We start from the raw sequence: 16,592 nt of genomic DNA, 5'->3' as shown, positions 1-16,592 counted from the left end.
AGGACAGATGGAGCAAGCATTAGTAGGCGGGGCTACAGAAGAGGGACGCTCATTGGCGCGCTTGAGTTCCTCGCTAACTATATAAACCTAGAAATGCTGTCTCTTCAATTAAGCCCGTCTGTGTTCCCTTCTTTGTGATTGGACGAGAAGCGCTCCTGGGCGGAGCTTGGTAAGAAACAGGCAGGTTTCTTACATCTGGGCTTGGGGCGACCGGGAAGAGCGAGGCTGGGTGTCATTTAAAAAAACGAAGCAAAACAAAAGCGGTGGAACTCGATTATTGTTGCCGCCTTCTTTCGGTAACTTGAAGGAAGGAAATGCGGTTACTTTGAAGAAGAAGAAAAAAGGCAGTTCCTCCAAATTTATTATTTTCTGATCTGTTGCTGATTTGGTCCTCGTGTCGCACAGATCCTGAGGCTAAGAGACAGAGATTTGGAAATATATGTAGAGTATATGTAGAAATAAATCTATGCATTTGTATCTAGCTCTAAACTGACAGATCCTTGTATCCGTTGTCCGATAGACATGCTTTATTTATTTGCTAGATTTATTGCCCTGCTGCTTGCTCAGAAGATAGTATTGATTCAGTTTTGTTGCTTAATGCAGGTCTTCAATTTCTTTTTAGATTTTTTTTCTTAAATTGATCCTACATTGTGATTTTACATCCTCCATCTTGATCTGCTATTCTTTTTTCCTTCTCCAGGTTTAGCATCTGCAATTCATGGTCTGTTCTATGGTCTCCATGGAAAGTGTCCTGACTAGCTAGATTTTAATTCTTCGTAATTTATTTCCTATTATGTAGTTGATTTGATTCCAGTCTGCTGCTGTCCCGAAATAGTTTGTGCTTGAGTTGCTAGAAGCAGGTGTTAGCAATGAACAAAGACTTCACTTTGCAGAACTCTATTAACCGCAATGGTGGGATTCAAATATGTGAACAACCGGTTCTCTGTGTGGATGCTGCTTCAGGAAGTCCATTCTGTGCCTGGACAACAAAAAATTAGCTACCGGTTCTGCCGAACTGGTGTGAACTGGCTGAATCCCACCACTGATTAACTGATTTATTTAAAATCTCCCTCTTTAAGTTGTACCATTTCCCCAACTTTTGTATTGCACAAATGACTACCTTATTAGTAACATTTTGCCTTTCTAGATCCTTTAGTACTTTTTGCAAAATGCTAAAGCAGGAGTATCAAACTGCCGGCCTGCGGGCCAGATGCATCAAAGCGAAACTGCGCCCACCCCATTGCTGGCAATGGCAAAAAAGTCATGATACATCGCAACACATCATGTGACATTGAGTTTGACACCCATGTGCTAAAGGCTAGTGTTTTCCAGTACTGCATTTATAATAAGAGTAGAGTCGTCCTCTAGTTACGACCACATTTGACCCCAAAATTTATGTTACTAAGTGAAAAATGTGTTAAGTTTTGACCCATTTTACAACCTTGCTTGCCACAAAAGCTGATCACATTATCACAGGATATTACAACCGTCATAAATATGAACCAGTTGCCAAGCATCTGGATTTTGATCATGTAACCGTTTGTTAAGTGTGAAAAACTGTCATAAGTCACTTTTTTCAATGCCACTGTAACTTTGAATGTCACTAAATGAACTGTTGTAAGTCAAGGACTACCTGTATACAGTTCTAAGCCATTGAGATTCAATAGATACCCACTAGTTCTAGAACACAGGTGTCAAACCCACCGCGTCACGTGATGTGTCATGACATATTGCGACTTTTTTTCGCATGGCCAGAGCTGGGGTGGATGCGGCCTCTGCATGATGCATCCAGCCCATGGGCTGGCACTTTGACACCCCTGTTCTAGAAAATATGATCCATTTACATGGAAGTAGCTGAATAAATGTTCAGCTATCTGCTTTTTGTGTGTCACTGACTCCGATCCTATATGTGTCCTTATGCCGCAAAGTGTATATCATATCAATTTAATGTAGCCTGTCTGATTCTGATCTAAAGTTTACTTATTTCTAAAACATTTCTGAAACAATTGGTATGCTTCTTTTCCACTATGACAGATTCAATTGTTTCTTAATCCATGTTTTTCACATACTATGTTCTTATCATATGTATCTTTTCATTACTGGCACCATCAATAACCAGCCTTCCGTGCAGCTTTGCTATGGACTGTAACTTTGTTGTCAGATCTCTGGAGGGATTCTGTGCTCTTTCACTATCATTCTGAAATTTGTTTATTGATGGGGGGGGGGGAAGTGGCTAAGTTAGCATTTGGTATCCAATCTGCCTAAATGCCTCAACCAAGTCTATGCAGAATGTTGCATATATTTTTTTTCATAAAAATACAAAAGTGGTTTGCCATTCCTAAGCAAACCACTTCCCATCCTCTGCAGTTGATTTTGAGGTTCCTTCTCTTAAAGACTGGTCATCCTCATTCTTGAAGAGCTAGCTTTCATTCCCTTCCTTTTTCACCTTAATGAAATGGTTGGCCCTACCAGGAGTTTATTTTTGTTTATTTATTACTTTATACAAAGCCACCCATCTCATGTTCTGACTCTGAGTGGTGTAGACAATAAAGCAATCCAAATAGATAAATACCGATTAAAAATACAACCAACATAAATAAAAAGACAAAAAAACCCAAATAAAACAAAAATAAATTTATTTATTTTTAAATGGCAAAAAGATATGTACTGTAGTGAATTCATTTAATCAACCATTATGTAACCATCTAGCAGGCTCTGCTATCATGGGATTCTTTGGCCAGTTTATAAGACTTTGTTTTGAGGATTTTCTAGAACAGAGGTCCCCAACCTTTTGGGCACCAGGAACTGGTTTCGTGGAAAGAGGTTTTTCCGTGGACCGGAGGGTGTGTGGTTTTGTGAGCTGCCTGAATCCCACGGATGGGGCTTTGCTTGTTTCTGTGGACTAGTTGCTGGTATGCTGCAGTCCGGTACCAGTCCATGGACCTGGGGTTGGGGACCCCTATTCTAGAAGGCCAGCAATGTTGTTATTGTTGAGCCATGATGGCACAGTGGTTAGAATGCAGTATTGCAGGCAAACTCTGCCCACAGTCTGGCGTTTGATCCTGACCTGCTCAAGATTGACTCAGCCTTCCATCTTCCGAGGTCAGTAAAATGAGGACCCAGATTGTTGGGGGCAATAGGCTGACTCTGTAAACTGCTCAGAGAAGGCCGTAAAGCACTATGAAGTCTAAGTGCTATTGCTATTCTTATTATAGTGGCATTGTCAGAGTTATTAGAAGTATTGAACCTTCTCGGCACATCAGAGTGGTAACCTCAGAGGAGGCACATCTGCAAAAGGACATTATTCTTCATTTATTACTTAATTTATTTATATATTACATCGTATTATTACACATGTCAACATGGTTTCCAGTCAATTAAAATGTAAATTAAAAACAGTGCATTATAGAATTGTAAAATGCTCAATCAGAAACATCAAAAGAATAATTATACAAAAAGTGCCTACAACTTTCATGCCCCCCCCCCAAAAAAAGCCTGAGTAATAGCTGCTTTAAAAATGCAATTGTAGGGGCTTCATCATTTTCCTGGGATAGAGAGAAAAACTTTACAAAGTGTGAGTACCAGTAACTGCCTAAAAAGGCCAATTCACCAGAGGGCATTCTTCTATTTTCATTACATTTCCAGACCTAAGCTAATCTTCCTGATCGACCCAGAATGTAATGGGCAAAGGCATTCTTTCGTTTAACACAACTTTTTAAGGATCATATGCTGCATGTCAAAAGCATAATCTTGTCTTTGGTCCAAAACTGGCAGCCAACACAGTTGCTTCAGGAATGACGTAACATGTTCAGCCAGTGGCCCTCTCAGCAATCTAGCCAGCATCTTCCACACCAGCTGCGGCTTCAGATCAAATGCAAGAGCACCGCACATAAAAATGCATCACGGTAACCTGAGAATATGAATGTGAGACCCACTGTAGCTCAGGCTTTCCCTGTCCAACCAAAGGTAGCTGGGAGATCAGCCAAACTTGCTGATTGGCATTTTTAGCCCTGAGAAATCATTTGGGCTCCAAAAATAGAAGTGACTTTAGGAGAAGGGACCTCAGCGTTCTTTGAGAGTTTCAGAAGTATTCAGGAATCCATCTTCCAACAAGTCAGCTCCTGCTGTCTTTCGAATTTCCTGCACTATGTATCTTTTGATGACCTTCCCTTCCCTGCCTCCCGCTCCGATCATCATCAATTTGATATGGATCCTCAAAAGCATAGGCAACTGGGGGGGGGGAGGCAGCTTTGTTGGACCCTATAATCCAGTGTTTCTCAACCTTGACAATTTTAAGGCATGTGGACTTCAACTCCCAGAATTCTGGGAGTTGAAGTCCACATGCCTTAAAATTGTCAAGGTTGAGAAACACTGCTATAATGTAACTGCTAAGAGTCAGAAATGGCAGTTGTACTGCTCTCTGAGGCCATTCCCATAAGTAGGAATGGAACCACTTGTCACCCAGGGTCCCTAACTTAATTTGCAGTCCAGACTGTCTGGAAGGATACTTTGGTTAGCCCAGGGGTAGGCAACCTTGGCTCTTTTAGGACTCGTGGACTTCAACTGCTGGCTGAGGAATTCTGGGAGTTGAAGTCTATGAGTCATAAAAGAGCCAAAAGCTGCTGACTAGTAAGCAAGATCAACTCTTCTGCAGGTGGTTGTCTCTCACGGCAATCATGACTGATTCTATCCCAGCAGGGTTTATAGGCAGTGCCATGTATGGCTATTTACTCTGGAAAGGAAATGGCATTGTCTCAAGCAGAATCTGATCCCTCATAATTTAATTACATTGCAACCCTTGCTATGCTTATTTAGAAGTAAACCCCGCTGATGACAAGGATTTTGCTAAAGGAGAGATCATTCATAAAATGGCGTGTATGAATTGTCCTGCGTAGTTACAAGTTCAGATCGGTGTGGTTAATGGCTAGCATGGCTGGCTCAGGAATTCTGGGAGTTGAAGTCCACGAGTCATAAAAAAGCCAAGGTTGCCTATCCTTGGACTAGGCCAATCACCGTCTTTCAGCTCAATCAATATCACAGGGTTGTTTTGTCATAAAACTGAAGGAATTCTTCTTCCAAGGTGTAATTTGAGAAAATGGAGCTCCCTGAAGTCTGGCTTTATAATAAATATCTTTGTCGTCCCCTGTGGAGATTTTTCTCTTTAACCATTTAATACCATCTCATACCCTTTTTGACATTAATATACAAGCCAAACATGTAAACGTAGCTGAGATGTCTTTTATCTCTTTTATTGTAGAAAAATGTTAATGCAATTTAATACATTTAAATTCCATAAAACAACTCCATAGAAATTAGAATAATGTAAGCATGCAGTCTGCATTTTCTTCCGTTAAGATGTCCTGGGCTCACAAAAAAGAACAACACTTTCATTTTCATTGAAAGCCACTAAAAGCAGAGAGGCTGCAAACCATGCAACACTATACTCATTTGCATAGTATATTGTACCCAGCATGCCTGTAGAATGCTACACGTATAATATCTATAGAAGTAAAAAAGAGGAAAGGAAGAACAAAAGGAAAAGAACTCAAAAGGAAATGTCTAATACTTTTGATTGGGTAACATCGTACATTTTTTTTACTCCCAGATTATTGGGCTCAAGTGTTGGTCCTCCTGTCCAGATTAATTCAGTGGGAAATGAATCTATGTTAATGATAAAGAGGAGTTCAGGATGGATTAATAGGCATTTTTCAAGATTTCAAATTCAGGTGCTTATTTTTTAACCTTACAATTCCATTTTGTGTGCCTAGGATCCTAGGTAGAATTTCAAGTCTAGCACAATTTTTCCACTGGATAGTGTCTTTTTTATAGCCATTCACAACCACAGTCACTGTACAGCTCCATCCATCAAAATATCCTTTTCCCCCTACCAATCATAGGAGCTACAATTGTTTCAGCAACGAATTGTTCAACCCAGGTTTAATCTTTCTGCAACTGTTATTATTTCAAGGAACACTGTTAGAACAATAAAGCGTTCACTGAGATATTTGCTAAGTATGCCCCATTTGGGGATACCGATAGTCCTCGACTTACAACAATTTGTTTAGCAACTGTTCAGAGTTATGATGACACTGAAAAAAAGTGACTTACAACTCTCGTGACCATCACGTGTCCCTACAGTTACATGGTCATAATTCAGGTGCTTGGCAACTGGCATGAATTTATGATGGTTACAGTGTCCCAGGATCATGTGATCACCATTTGTGACCTTCCCAGCCAGCTTCTGACAAGCAAAGTCTAGGGGGAGGCACTGGATTCACTTAATGACCATGTGATTCGCTTAACGACATGACAAAAAGGGTCAAAGTCAGACATGATCATGTGATGATTCACTTAATAACTGTATCACTTAGTGATGGAAACTGCAGTCCCAATTGTAGTCATAAGCCGAGGACTACCTGTATTATGGGCAAAAAGCATGAATTCAAATTGACACACATTTAGAGTGCTTGTTGTACAAAACAGGAAGAAGAAAAAAGAAAAGGTTCTATCAATCCAGCCTGTTGATTTTGAGTTAATTCATCCTATATTTAACCCAAATGAAATTGCTTATGAAAATGATGATTTGAAAATGAACCGCTGAAGAAGTCCGACATAAATGATAAAAAGACTGAAAATATCAGTTTGGAATCTGGAATCAGTACACTATTTTTTTTAAAAAAAAAAAATCAATGCCTAAGATAGCAATGGGATAATAACTTGTGCTATTACAAATGTGCTTTTCTCTCTATTAGTGACAAAATACATTTTGCTAAAAACTGTTATTGTACATTATGATAGTTCACTGCATGGCTTGACCTTTTTTTTAGTATTAATACACTGCAGTAAATCATAGCAGTTTTGGCAATAGAATGTTGGCTTTTAAAATAACTTTCAGAATGCAAATATAACATATAAAAATACTGAACGGGCATAGTATATTCTCTCTCTGATTTGTTCCTTTAGTGGAACCCACTTCCAGTAATAAATCTGTAGCTGATAGCACAAGTTAACAACATTCCAAAATAATGGAATGAGCTCTCCATTGTTAAATCTATTGGTGCCTGAGGTTAAAAAAAAAAAAAGCAACTTTACTGAACACTATTAATCCAATCAAATATTGTCCATACTCCTTATTTTCTACATTAATTTCAAAGATGATCATTACATTAACTGTTCTATGATTGTTTTTTTATTTGATGTCTCTAAAGTATTATACTTGGAACAAAGAATGAAATAAAGAAATGGCATTTTTGTCTCTGTGTGCTAGGTATTTGTAAAAAAAATATTGTAAATAGGAACAAATGGTTCCTTTATGTATGATTTCATATATTTTCTACTTGATAGAATTTGCAACCCTTCACTTACTCTTTCCTTATGTTAGTAGTTGAAACGTTGTTGTTTTCAGCTAAATTGGCAGGATTAGGTTACCAATGTTTAATTTAATCAAAATGCATTCATTCTTGAATACTCATTAGGTGAGGAATGATTTGATGATGATGTCTTTATTTTATTACCACTGTACACACCTCAGCTTTTTAAAATGTAAAAGAACAAAAATTACTGGGAGCAAAATAAATCACAGCCGAACAAACTTAATTTGACCAAATTAAGTGTACAAATTAGATTAAAGAAAAATCTACATTGATAATACCTTGCTGTTTCAGGTTGGAGTACAGTATTCAATGTGTGGAAGTATTTTATGAACAAAACATAATTTGCCTTCCTAGCCAAATTTACATGTTAAATTCTACAAATAAGCAGTTCGCTTTATTGAGTTCAGATTAAAAGTCCCAAGTCAATAAGTTAATCACTTTAAAATTACATGGGGAACAAATAATATTGTGCATTTTAATAGGGCATTTTAAAAAAAAGATGAAATAGCTCAATGTAACCTAGCATTGCAAAGCTCAGTTAATGAGATTCCACTGAAATTGAAATTTCCAGATGGTGAATCAATCAGAAGGCCCCTGTTGTTGGCCATAGAAATGGCTATAATCAAGTTTTACCAGCAACTTTTAACTACAATTCCCATCATTAATTGCTTTTCCTTCAGCACTGTGGATTAGGCTGCAGGGTTGTTACAGACAGTATTACTAAGCGTGGAGTATCTTTAATAGTTACACTTAGCTAGTTTTTACATTTGTGAGATCTGCTCCAAAAGTTACTCTTTTCTTATGAGAAAACCAGATCCATGTAGGAAAATACAGGTAGTCCTCATTTAACAACCACAATTGGGATTGGCAACTTTCTTTGCTAAGCAATGAGGTCATTAGATGAAACATCATGCAACCATGACAGACTTAAGTCACTCCCAACATGGGTCATTAAATGAATCATCCGTCATTGAGACATCACATGATAGTGACTTGCAATTTTACTGCCAGCTTCTCCATTGACTGCTTGTTGGAAGCCAGCTGTGAAGCTCACAAATGGCAACAAGGTGACAATGGGATGCTGCAACAGTCATAAATGTAAGGACTGGTCATAAAATTACTTTTTCAGCACCACTGTTAAGTCTGAATGGTGGCAAAACAGGTAGTGAGTGCTACCTGTACAATTAAAGCAATATATAGAAGATCATTCTCAACATGGAGGCAGCATGTTGAGAATCCATTTTCTTGCATTCACCTAAAAAGACATGCATTGTCATATTGCACATGTATATTTTGCACATTCTAAAATGCAAATGATTCAAAATATAGTGTTGAAATTCTGAACCCCAACCACTGTTTTAGAAAACAACATTTTACTTTGTTGTTTGAAAGAAGGAATGCCTATCAACTTCCTGAATTGAGGTTCATAGGTAGTAATCTGAGAAAATGCCATAGGAAATCCCTTGCAAAATTCCCTGGTTACCATCCCTTTCCTTTGGGTGGGAGGCAAAAATGGGATCATTCTGCCAGTTTTCCGAACAGTTTCTATTGCTGCTGCTTTATTTAAACCAGTGTTTCCCAAACTTGACAATTTTAAAGCATGTGGACTTCAACTCCCAGAATTCCACAGCCAGCGTTGCTGGCTGTGGAATTCTGGGAGTTGAAGTCCTCATGCCTTAAAATTGTCAAGTTTGGGAAACACTGGTTTAAACAGTGCTGTTTGATAGTAACATTAGGCATTGTACTGATTTGCCCCGAAGATCATTTTGTATCTCAAATTTTGCAAAAGCAAACATATTAAAAAAGTTTTTAAAACTTAAAACTTTCAAAAGTTTAAGTGTTGTTTGTTTGCTTCTTCAACAAAATTTGATCGGCCAAAAATTAGGCCTACAAGCTTTACTATCACTTTCTTTCCTTAGCTAAAACCTATTTGTAATACATTCAAAGGAACCTGCACAAAATCTGGAAGTAATTATTGTAAAGACACTAGAAATGTTAGGGTACTATATTTGTCCTTCTTCCTCACACAAAGGACATTTTCTAAATCAGTGGATTGGGCCATACAGTATCTGCTGCAAAGGAACTGATATGGCAACTTGAACTGATTTTTTTTCTCTCCTCTATCTCTTCCAGATAGGTTGAAGGATCCTTTGAAGCAGATTTTGGGATACAGCAATGGAGAAGAAGCTAAAGCTATTACCTGAAAATTTATTTAAATCAGGCATGTCCAACCTTGCAGCAGAATTCTGGGAGTTGAGGTCCTCAAGTTGCCTAGGTTGGACACCCCTGATTTAGATGATAATGGATCTCTACGTCTATATACATACGTCCCAACAGAAGTTAATTAAAAATTACACAAAGGAGCTTTTGTGGTTGGAAAATACTGTTTTGAGTCAACTATAAATTCATGCAGATTGTACGCATTATGGAAATTTAATCTGAATGGTTAAATTATTGTAACTATTTCTTTAATTAGGTGACAGCTTTGCCAATATGTCATTTTTATTCATCAACTATACTTTCAGAAATTCTTTTTCATTATTGTTACAGATTCTCATTCCCAAATGCAATAGCTGGCCTTCCACCCTCCCCCAAATAAGGAGAAGCAAATAGATGGAGTCAGCCCTAAAAGATAGGGAAACCCAGAAAAGATTAAAAAAAAAAAAAAGAAGTGAACAGTGGATATATTAGATGTCCTTAATGCTCTGCACATTTTTATAATCTCTTTAGCCTACCTGATGTAAAAGAATTTCACTGGGGTAAACCAGAAAGCCTCCCCCCCCCAAAAAAAACCCAACCATCAATTATAGTGCCCTTATAAGAGGTAAATAGCACATTATCATTTCTAAAGCAAAGATCCTATCAAGTTTGTTTATTTGTATCCTACCCTTATTTTTATAAATAACTCAAGGTGGTGGCAAACATGTTCAACACACCTTCCTCCTGCGATTTTCCCCACAACCACCACCCTCTGAGGTGAGTTGGGTTGAGAGACAGTGCCTGGCCCAGGGTTACCCAGATGGATTTCATGCTAAGGCTGGACTAGAATTCAGGGTCTCCCAGTTTTTAGCCTAGTGACTAAACCACTAGACCAAACCGACTCTTATCAAGTAGAATAATTCTGAGTTAAACTCCCCTGAGCTTCAGAATGTCCAAGAGTTATATTCTATTATGGATATCAAAGCACACTTCAACTTAAGTTCGAAAACAGAGTTTTAGTGAGCGGTTATGGTTCAATTGTACATAGGAGGCTTTGCTGTAGAGTTTATTTTAATAAACAGCATGGATCTAAAACATTATCCAATAGTTTAGGTTTCCGTGCCATGATCAATTTCTTTCAATTACACAGACTGCAAAAATAACCTCTTAACAATCAGATCTTGAAAATGCAGCTTGGCAAAGCAATCAAGGCAGAGGGAAATAATCCATTTAACAAGGGAGGCCTCTCCCTACTATTCAGTTATTTGTGCAACACCCTAGCTAGGGGAAATATTTTTTTTTATAGGAGCAAAAGTGCAGCCAATGCACTTCTGCCTGCTTTCAAAAGCTTTGTAAAGATGCATCCTAAGGCAATCGGCTCAGGACAGATTTCTTTTCTCCCAGAAAGCAAATTAGAAACAACCCTCAAATGTCTTAAAATTGACATACACAGAGATACACTTTCTTAAATATTCTGAAATATCTGTAAACTGCACATAACGTTTTAGGAACCTGATCAGGATACGAAGCAGGGTAATACTGTTTTAATAAGGATTCACATTATAACCGCAAAATCATTCCTACACTGAATCTTATGCGAATCTGCATGGAAATCACCCTTAGAATCAGCAGGCTTATGCCCAATCTTAGTTTACATAGAATTGCAGTCACAGTCTTATTCTTCATTAATTTCACAGAAAATCACCAATCAAACAACAATACTGCTGAAAACCGAACATACATTTTTTTATAGTTTAAATAGGTTGAATAAATATGGCAATACTCTATTCCGCCCCCCCCCCCAGCCCCATTTCCAAAGAAGAGAAGAAAAGGCATTTACTTAATTGAAAATTTGTTACCTGTTATATTCTGGGCTCTAGTTAGTCAAGATGGAAAAAACATTTGCATACAGATTGTTTGGAAGCACCAAGCCATTCAGGAAAGGCCTGTATGCCTCTATGGAGTACAATTTCCAGCAGACTTTCCCACTGACGTGTGTGTGTGTGTGTGTGTGTGTGTGTGTGTGTGTGTGTGTGTGTGTGTGTGTGTGTGTGTGTGTGGAGAACCACTGCTCTACTGGATTGTAGTATAAAATGTTAAGTAAAAAACGGCAACTGCCATGCTAGCAAGCAGAAGCTCAACACCATAGCATTTCGTTTAGCCAAATTCACTATTCCCTGCAGTGATATCCACGGTGTTGTAATTATAGTGAGAAACCCACTTAAACAAATTTAGGAGTGCTGATGGCAGCCATTAGCCTGGAGAGCTTTTTACAGATCTGTGAATGGCCTTTAATCAGTCATCGTCATCACCATTACCAGCTCAGAGGCATAACGTTACCAAGAAATGATGTTTTGATTACGGAATATAAATAAAGGATGCACATTATCTTTATATCCTATTTTGCCTGGGAGTATCACTGCACTTTGTTAGAAACTTATAAAAGGATTAGGAATTGTGAACTGATCCATCAATGATCGATATTACTATGCTATTAACTAACTGGGACTTACAGTGGCTTCTGAATACACAATTGGGATGACCAAAAATTGCCAGTTTGCAAAACTATATGTTCTCCAACTCCTTCCCCATTTAAGTTTTCAAATCTACCTAACTATTCTGAATACAAATTAAGACTATTTTTGAAATAATTCTATTTGCAGTCTTATATAATCACTGAACCAGCATCTTTGGATTATACTGAATCTCAGATCAATTCTATACCATCTTATTCAGAAGGGGAGGGGGTGAAACAAAAGAACCCAGACCACAGAACCTAAAATGAAAGTTGCTTGTTAACTTACTTAAACAAGATAGCTTGGAAAATATATCCGTTGGAGCTGTACAATCCTTTTTATTTACGTGGAATGCATACAAATATGAATGCAGCTCTGGTAATTTGTTAAAGGATTTGTATCTTCCCAAGAGCAGCCACAGAGTTAGAGAAAAAGATGCAATTAAGTTCATGGATCAGTCAGAGATGCTGCCTGCATTCATGCTCCTACATTTCCAAAGCATCTCTTCCCAGTTGAATCCAACAGTATATTTTTCAGAAATTACTTTCAACATTAAAAGAAGGCTACACCATGATTGAAAAAGTAATTCTGATAGGGTTTCTTTTTCTTAAAAATATAATCATCAATTGCAATAAAGGAGTTCGCATTTATGCTGGGGTGCTGTGCAGAATTTCTGATGTGGAAGTGCCATTTATCATTACTCCCATTCCATAAACAATAGCAGTAACCCTTTACTTTAATACCACTATCATGTTTTCAACAATATAGAGACTTCACAGAGAGTACCATCAGAACTGAACAATTTTACAAATACATTAAGGGTAATATACATAAAGATAACTAGAATCCAGCCTGATTCCTGATAATTTCATAGACAAGCAGCAATACAGATGTGGTTTGCCACTGCCTTTTTTCTGGATTTTTAAAGTAAATTCAGCTTTATCTTAGTGGTCTCCTATTGAAATACTAACCAGGTCCAACTCTGTTTAGCTTTCTGAGATCAGATTCCCAAACTACAAATGGAGAATAACTAAAAGATCACTAATTTAGTTTTAAGGATTAAGGAAATCGAGGAAAAAGCAATAGAGGGCAATGACACAGGAAAAATAGAGATACTGCCTTCCTGTCTTGTTTCCATGGAAACTAAAGAATTTCCTTCCTCTGTTTATTTTTTGTTTTCTTCTTCTTCTTCTTCACTTTATGTGCTTGGGCCTTTTCCTCTGGGAAAAAAAAGCATTGCTTTGGCAGGGAGAAGATTGGAAAATAGTGCACAAGCAATAACATTTCATTTAAAAAAAAAAAAAAGATGGCCTGCCTCTGTTTCTGACCCATTACACAACTAGTTGCGAGAGTTTCTTTCTGAAAACATACCAGAATTCACAAACCACACAAACGTTTACCCTGTAGTACATATAGGTTTTTCTTTGTTGAGAATCTGATGTGATCTGCAGAGAGGACTTCTGTGATGCTTCTTGGTTTAGGCTTATTTAGGAGTTCTGTGTTCTCACATGTGCATATGTGCATGCCTTGGAATCATCTTTTGACTCCTAGCAACTGCCTAGACGAGGTTTTTCGGAAGTGGTTCACCACTGCATCATTGCATCTTCCTAGGCCTGAGAGAGTGCCTAGCCCAAGGTCATCCAAGTGACTCCGTGCCTAAGGTGGGACTAGAATTCACCATCTACCTTGTTTCTAGCCAGGTGCTTTCACCGCCACACCGGAATTGGTTTTCCGGTGCTCTATAGTGCTTCCAATTGGAAAGCAAAGCTGTCTTTCCAAGTGTGGGAAAGCACTGTAGGCATGTAACCCATTTGCAACTCTTGAAGGTAAATGTGCTTTTTCTTGGGATAGTGGGGCAGAGGGTAACTCAGGAAAAGCTGCTGCCGCTTCTGCTTTGAGCGGTAGGGAGGTGCTACCTGAGCATCCCCAGGTGTGCCAAACCCTCTTTTTACCTTTCAATTCAAAGTGCCAGATAGCAATACTGGGCATACTATTTGTTATATGTTGGGAGTACATGCTCTTTGTGCAAGAAGGACTCCTAGAAAGGGTTCGGAGGTGCTGCTTCCTGAAGGAGGTTAGTAAATGGGGCTTCTTATTCAGCTATATCAGGATGCACAGCATCTAAAATTGGCCAAGCGATTTGGCATGTCTGGGAGCAAAACCTCAGAAACAATGCTGTCTATGCCTTGCAATAAACAAACACTAAAAGGGAAAAAAAATGATGCTCAATGATCCGAAAAATTAAGTTTCCCTGTAGTCCAAACATACCGAACCCATATTTCTTTCCAACAAGCTATAACCACATCATTGTCAAACATATCTTTCTCTCTAAGATGCTCCAATTTATTCCTCCTTGCTGTTAAGTGTAGTTATTCATCTTTGTTATCTTAACAAAACCACTTCAGCTATATACAGATTTTATTCTCAGAACAGTGGTACAGATAGTCCTCAAGTTACACCCATAATTAGCCCTTCAATTGCTAAGCAATGAGAGTATAAAGCAAGATGTGTAGAGACTGCAATTCCAGGAAACAGCATTGCTATGGTTAAGCAAATGTTATTGATCATTAGCTGAGGACCCTGCCAAATCCACTCAAGGCTTGGTCTGTCCCAATCTCAAGCCTCAACTCCCCCACTTGCTTATCCCCCCCCCATCACTGTCCTTTTGGCTATCCTTGTGAGATGGGCAAGCAGCCCCCAAACTGCCTGGCTCTAGGTTGCTTACTATGTTCCAGGAAGCCACAGCCACCCCAGATCAATCCCAGTTACCCTTACTACCTGCACTCCAAAGCCACTGTTGCACTATGCGCCACCAACCCAGGTGATAGCAATAGCACTTAGACGTACATATGCTTCATAGCGCTTTACGAGCCTCTCTAAGCAGTTTACAGAGTCAGCATATTACACCCCAACTATCTGGGTCCTCATTTTACCGACCTCGGAAGGATGGAAGGCTGAGTCAACCTTGAGCCGGTCAGGATCGAAACCCTGCTGGAAGCTGGCAGAATTAGCCTGCACTGTGGCATTCTAACCACAGCGCCACCACGGCTCTTTCCTGCCTTCTTGCTTCCATTGCTGACTGCCTGGAATGTTTGTTGGGCCACGCTGGGGCTGGTTTCACCTTGTGATAAAGAAAAATTTAGACTGCTTTTGGCTTTTTCTTTGTCACAGAACAACTGTCAAGATTCAGTCCGGCCCAGCCCCAGAATGCCTCCTCAGCAGTGGTAGCAAGTTGGCGGTGAAGACAAACAGGCTTGGCAGGAAGCCAAAAGGGCAGAAGATAGGCCTGCAGTAGTGTGGGCGGGCTGCCAAGCACCTGAATTTTCATCATGTGACCACACGGGTGCTGCAATGGCTATAACTTTAGGTATGGGCTGAAGTTCCTACGTTCAATGAAGAAGTGGTCGTTAAGTTGAGGACAGTCTGTATTTTGATGCAAGGGAAAACAAAAAACTTGCCCAGCCAGCCCACTATTTCCAACAAGTTAAAAATGTGGTAATATAAATTTTAAACAAACATACTGAATTGGGTTTACAATATCAACAGGGACTAAATAACAACTCCACCCTCTCCCAAGCTGCTTTATTTCCCAAATTTTCATTCTAAAAATTTTAGCTATATGGTTCCCCCCTCCCCCGCTCTGTCTAATAAAGAGTGTGAGATCAGTGCAAATTCTATTTATGCCTTACTTTCTCAATCCTTACACAAATCCAAGTAAATGTGTTTGGGGCTATTTCCTCAGATGAGATTTATAGCACCTTCAAAAGTCACCCAATCACCAGTGTGCCAAAATAATAATAAAGCAAATAGCTATATATCAGTTCAGCAATGGCTAGATGATGTTATGAAGTGCCATAAATTGCTACTGGAGAAATGGCCTAGAGCTGTTGCTTCAATTGCCCTTTTAAAGTGGACATTACCAGCAACATATCTCTAAAAGAACAGAGGTGTTATCTTGTCAACTAAACAAAAGGCTTCATATATTAAAGCAGGAAACTAAGACCTCTTTATGACCTGTGGACTTCAACTCCCAGCATTCCACAGGTCGTGAAGAGGGCATAGTTGCCGATCCCTGTATTAAAATAAGGGGAGGGTTCATCTAATTCTTATTTGGAGCTTCTTTTTTAAGGCTTACCTTCTTCTTGTGTGTAGGCCACTTCCAAATAGACATCTTCTAAAGTTGCTAGGGAAAACACTTTTCCTCCTTTAATTACAATTTTGGGGCTGGAAAAAAAAATCCAGAGAAGCGTCAGATAGCAGCTAATCTCTTTCTTGCCATCTAGCGGTTCTCTGAATTTTTGCAGCTAAGGGCTATCCTAACAAAAGTTTCTTAAAAATCACAAAGAAGTGGAGAAACGTGAAAGTTACAAATCAAAGAACTCATCATCAAGATTCTCCCCATCCAATAAAATGCTATGTTTGAGACAGGACAAGCATGCAATGCAAGCTGAATTAGAAGACTCTGTCTATTGTGTAACAGCCTAAGATGGTCATAAAATATAAT

At 38.8% G+C, this 16,592-nt stretch overlaps 1 long non-coding RNA gene across 1 annotated transcript; it reads left to right on the top strand.

Moving 5' to 3' along the window:
- Positions 1–4: 4 nt before the first annotated feature.
- LOC120304627 lies at positions 5–16,325 on the top strand. Its single transcript, XR_005555779.1, has 2 exons — positions 5–169; positions 9,507–16,325. It is a non-coding gene; the product is annotated as an uncharacterized LOC120304627 (long non-coding RNA).
- The last annotated feature ends 267 nt before the right edge of the window (positions 16,326–16,592 follow it).

Source organism: Crotalus tigris, unplaced genomic scaffold, assembly GCF_016545835.1.
Source record: "Crotalus tigris isolate CLP2741 ecotype Arizona unplaced genomic scaffold, ASM1654583v1 scf7180000017641.3106099, whole genome shotgun sequence".
Classification (NCBI taxonomy): Eukaryota; Metazoa; Chordata; class Lepidosauria; order Squamata; family Viperidae; genus Crotalus; species Crotalus tigris.
Note: the sequence above shows the minus strand (reverse complement) of the source record. Positions and strands in the feature narration are given on the sequence as shown.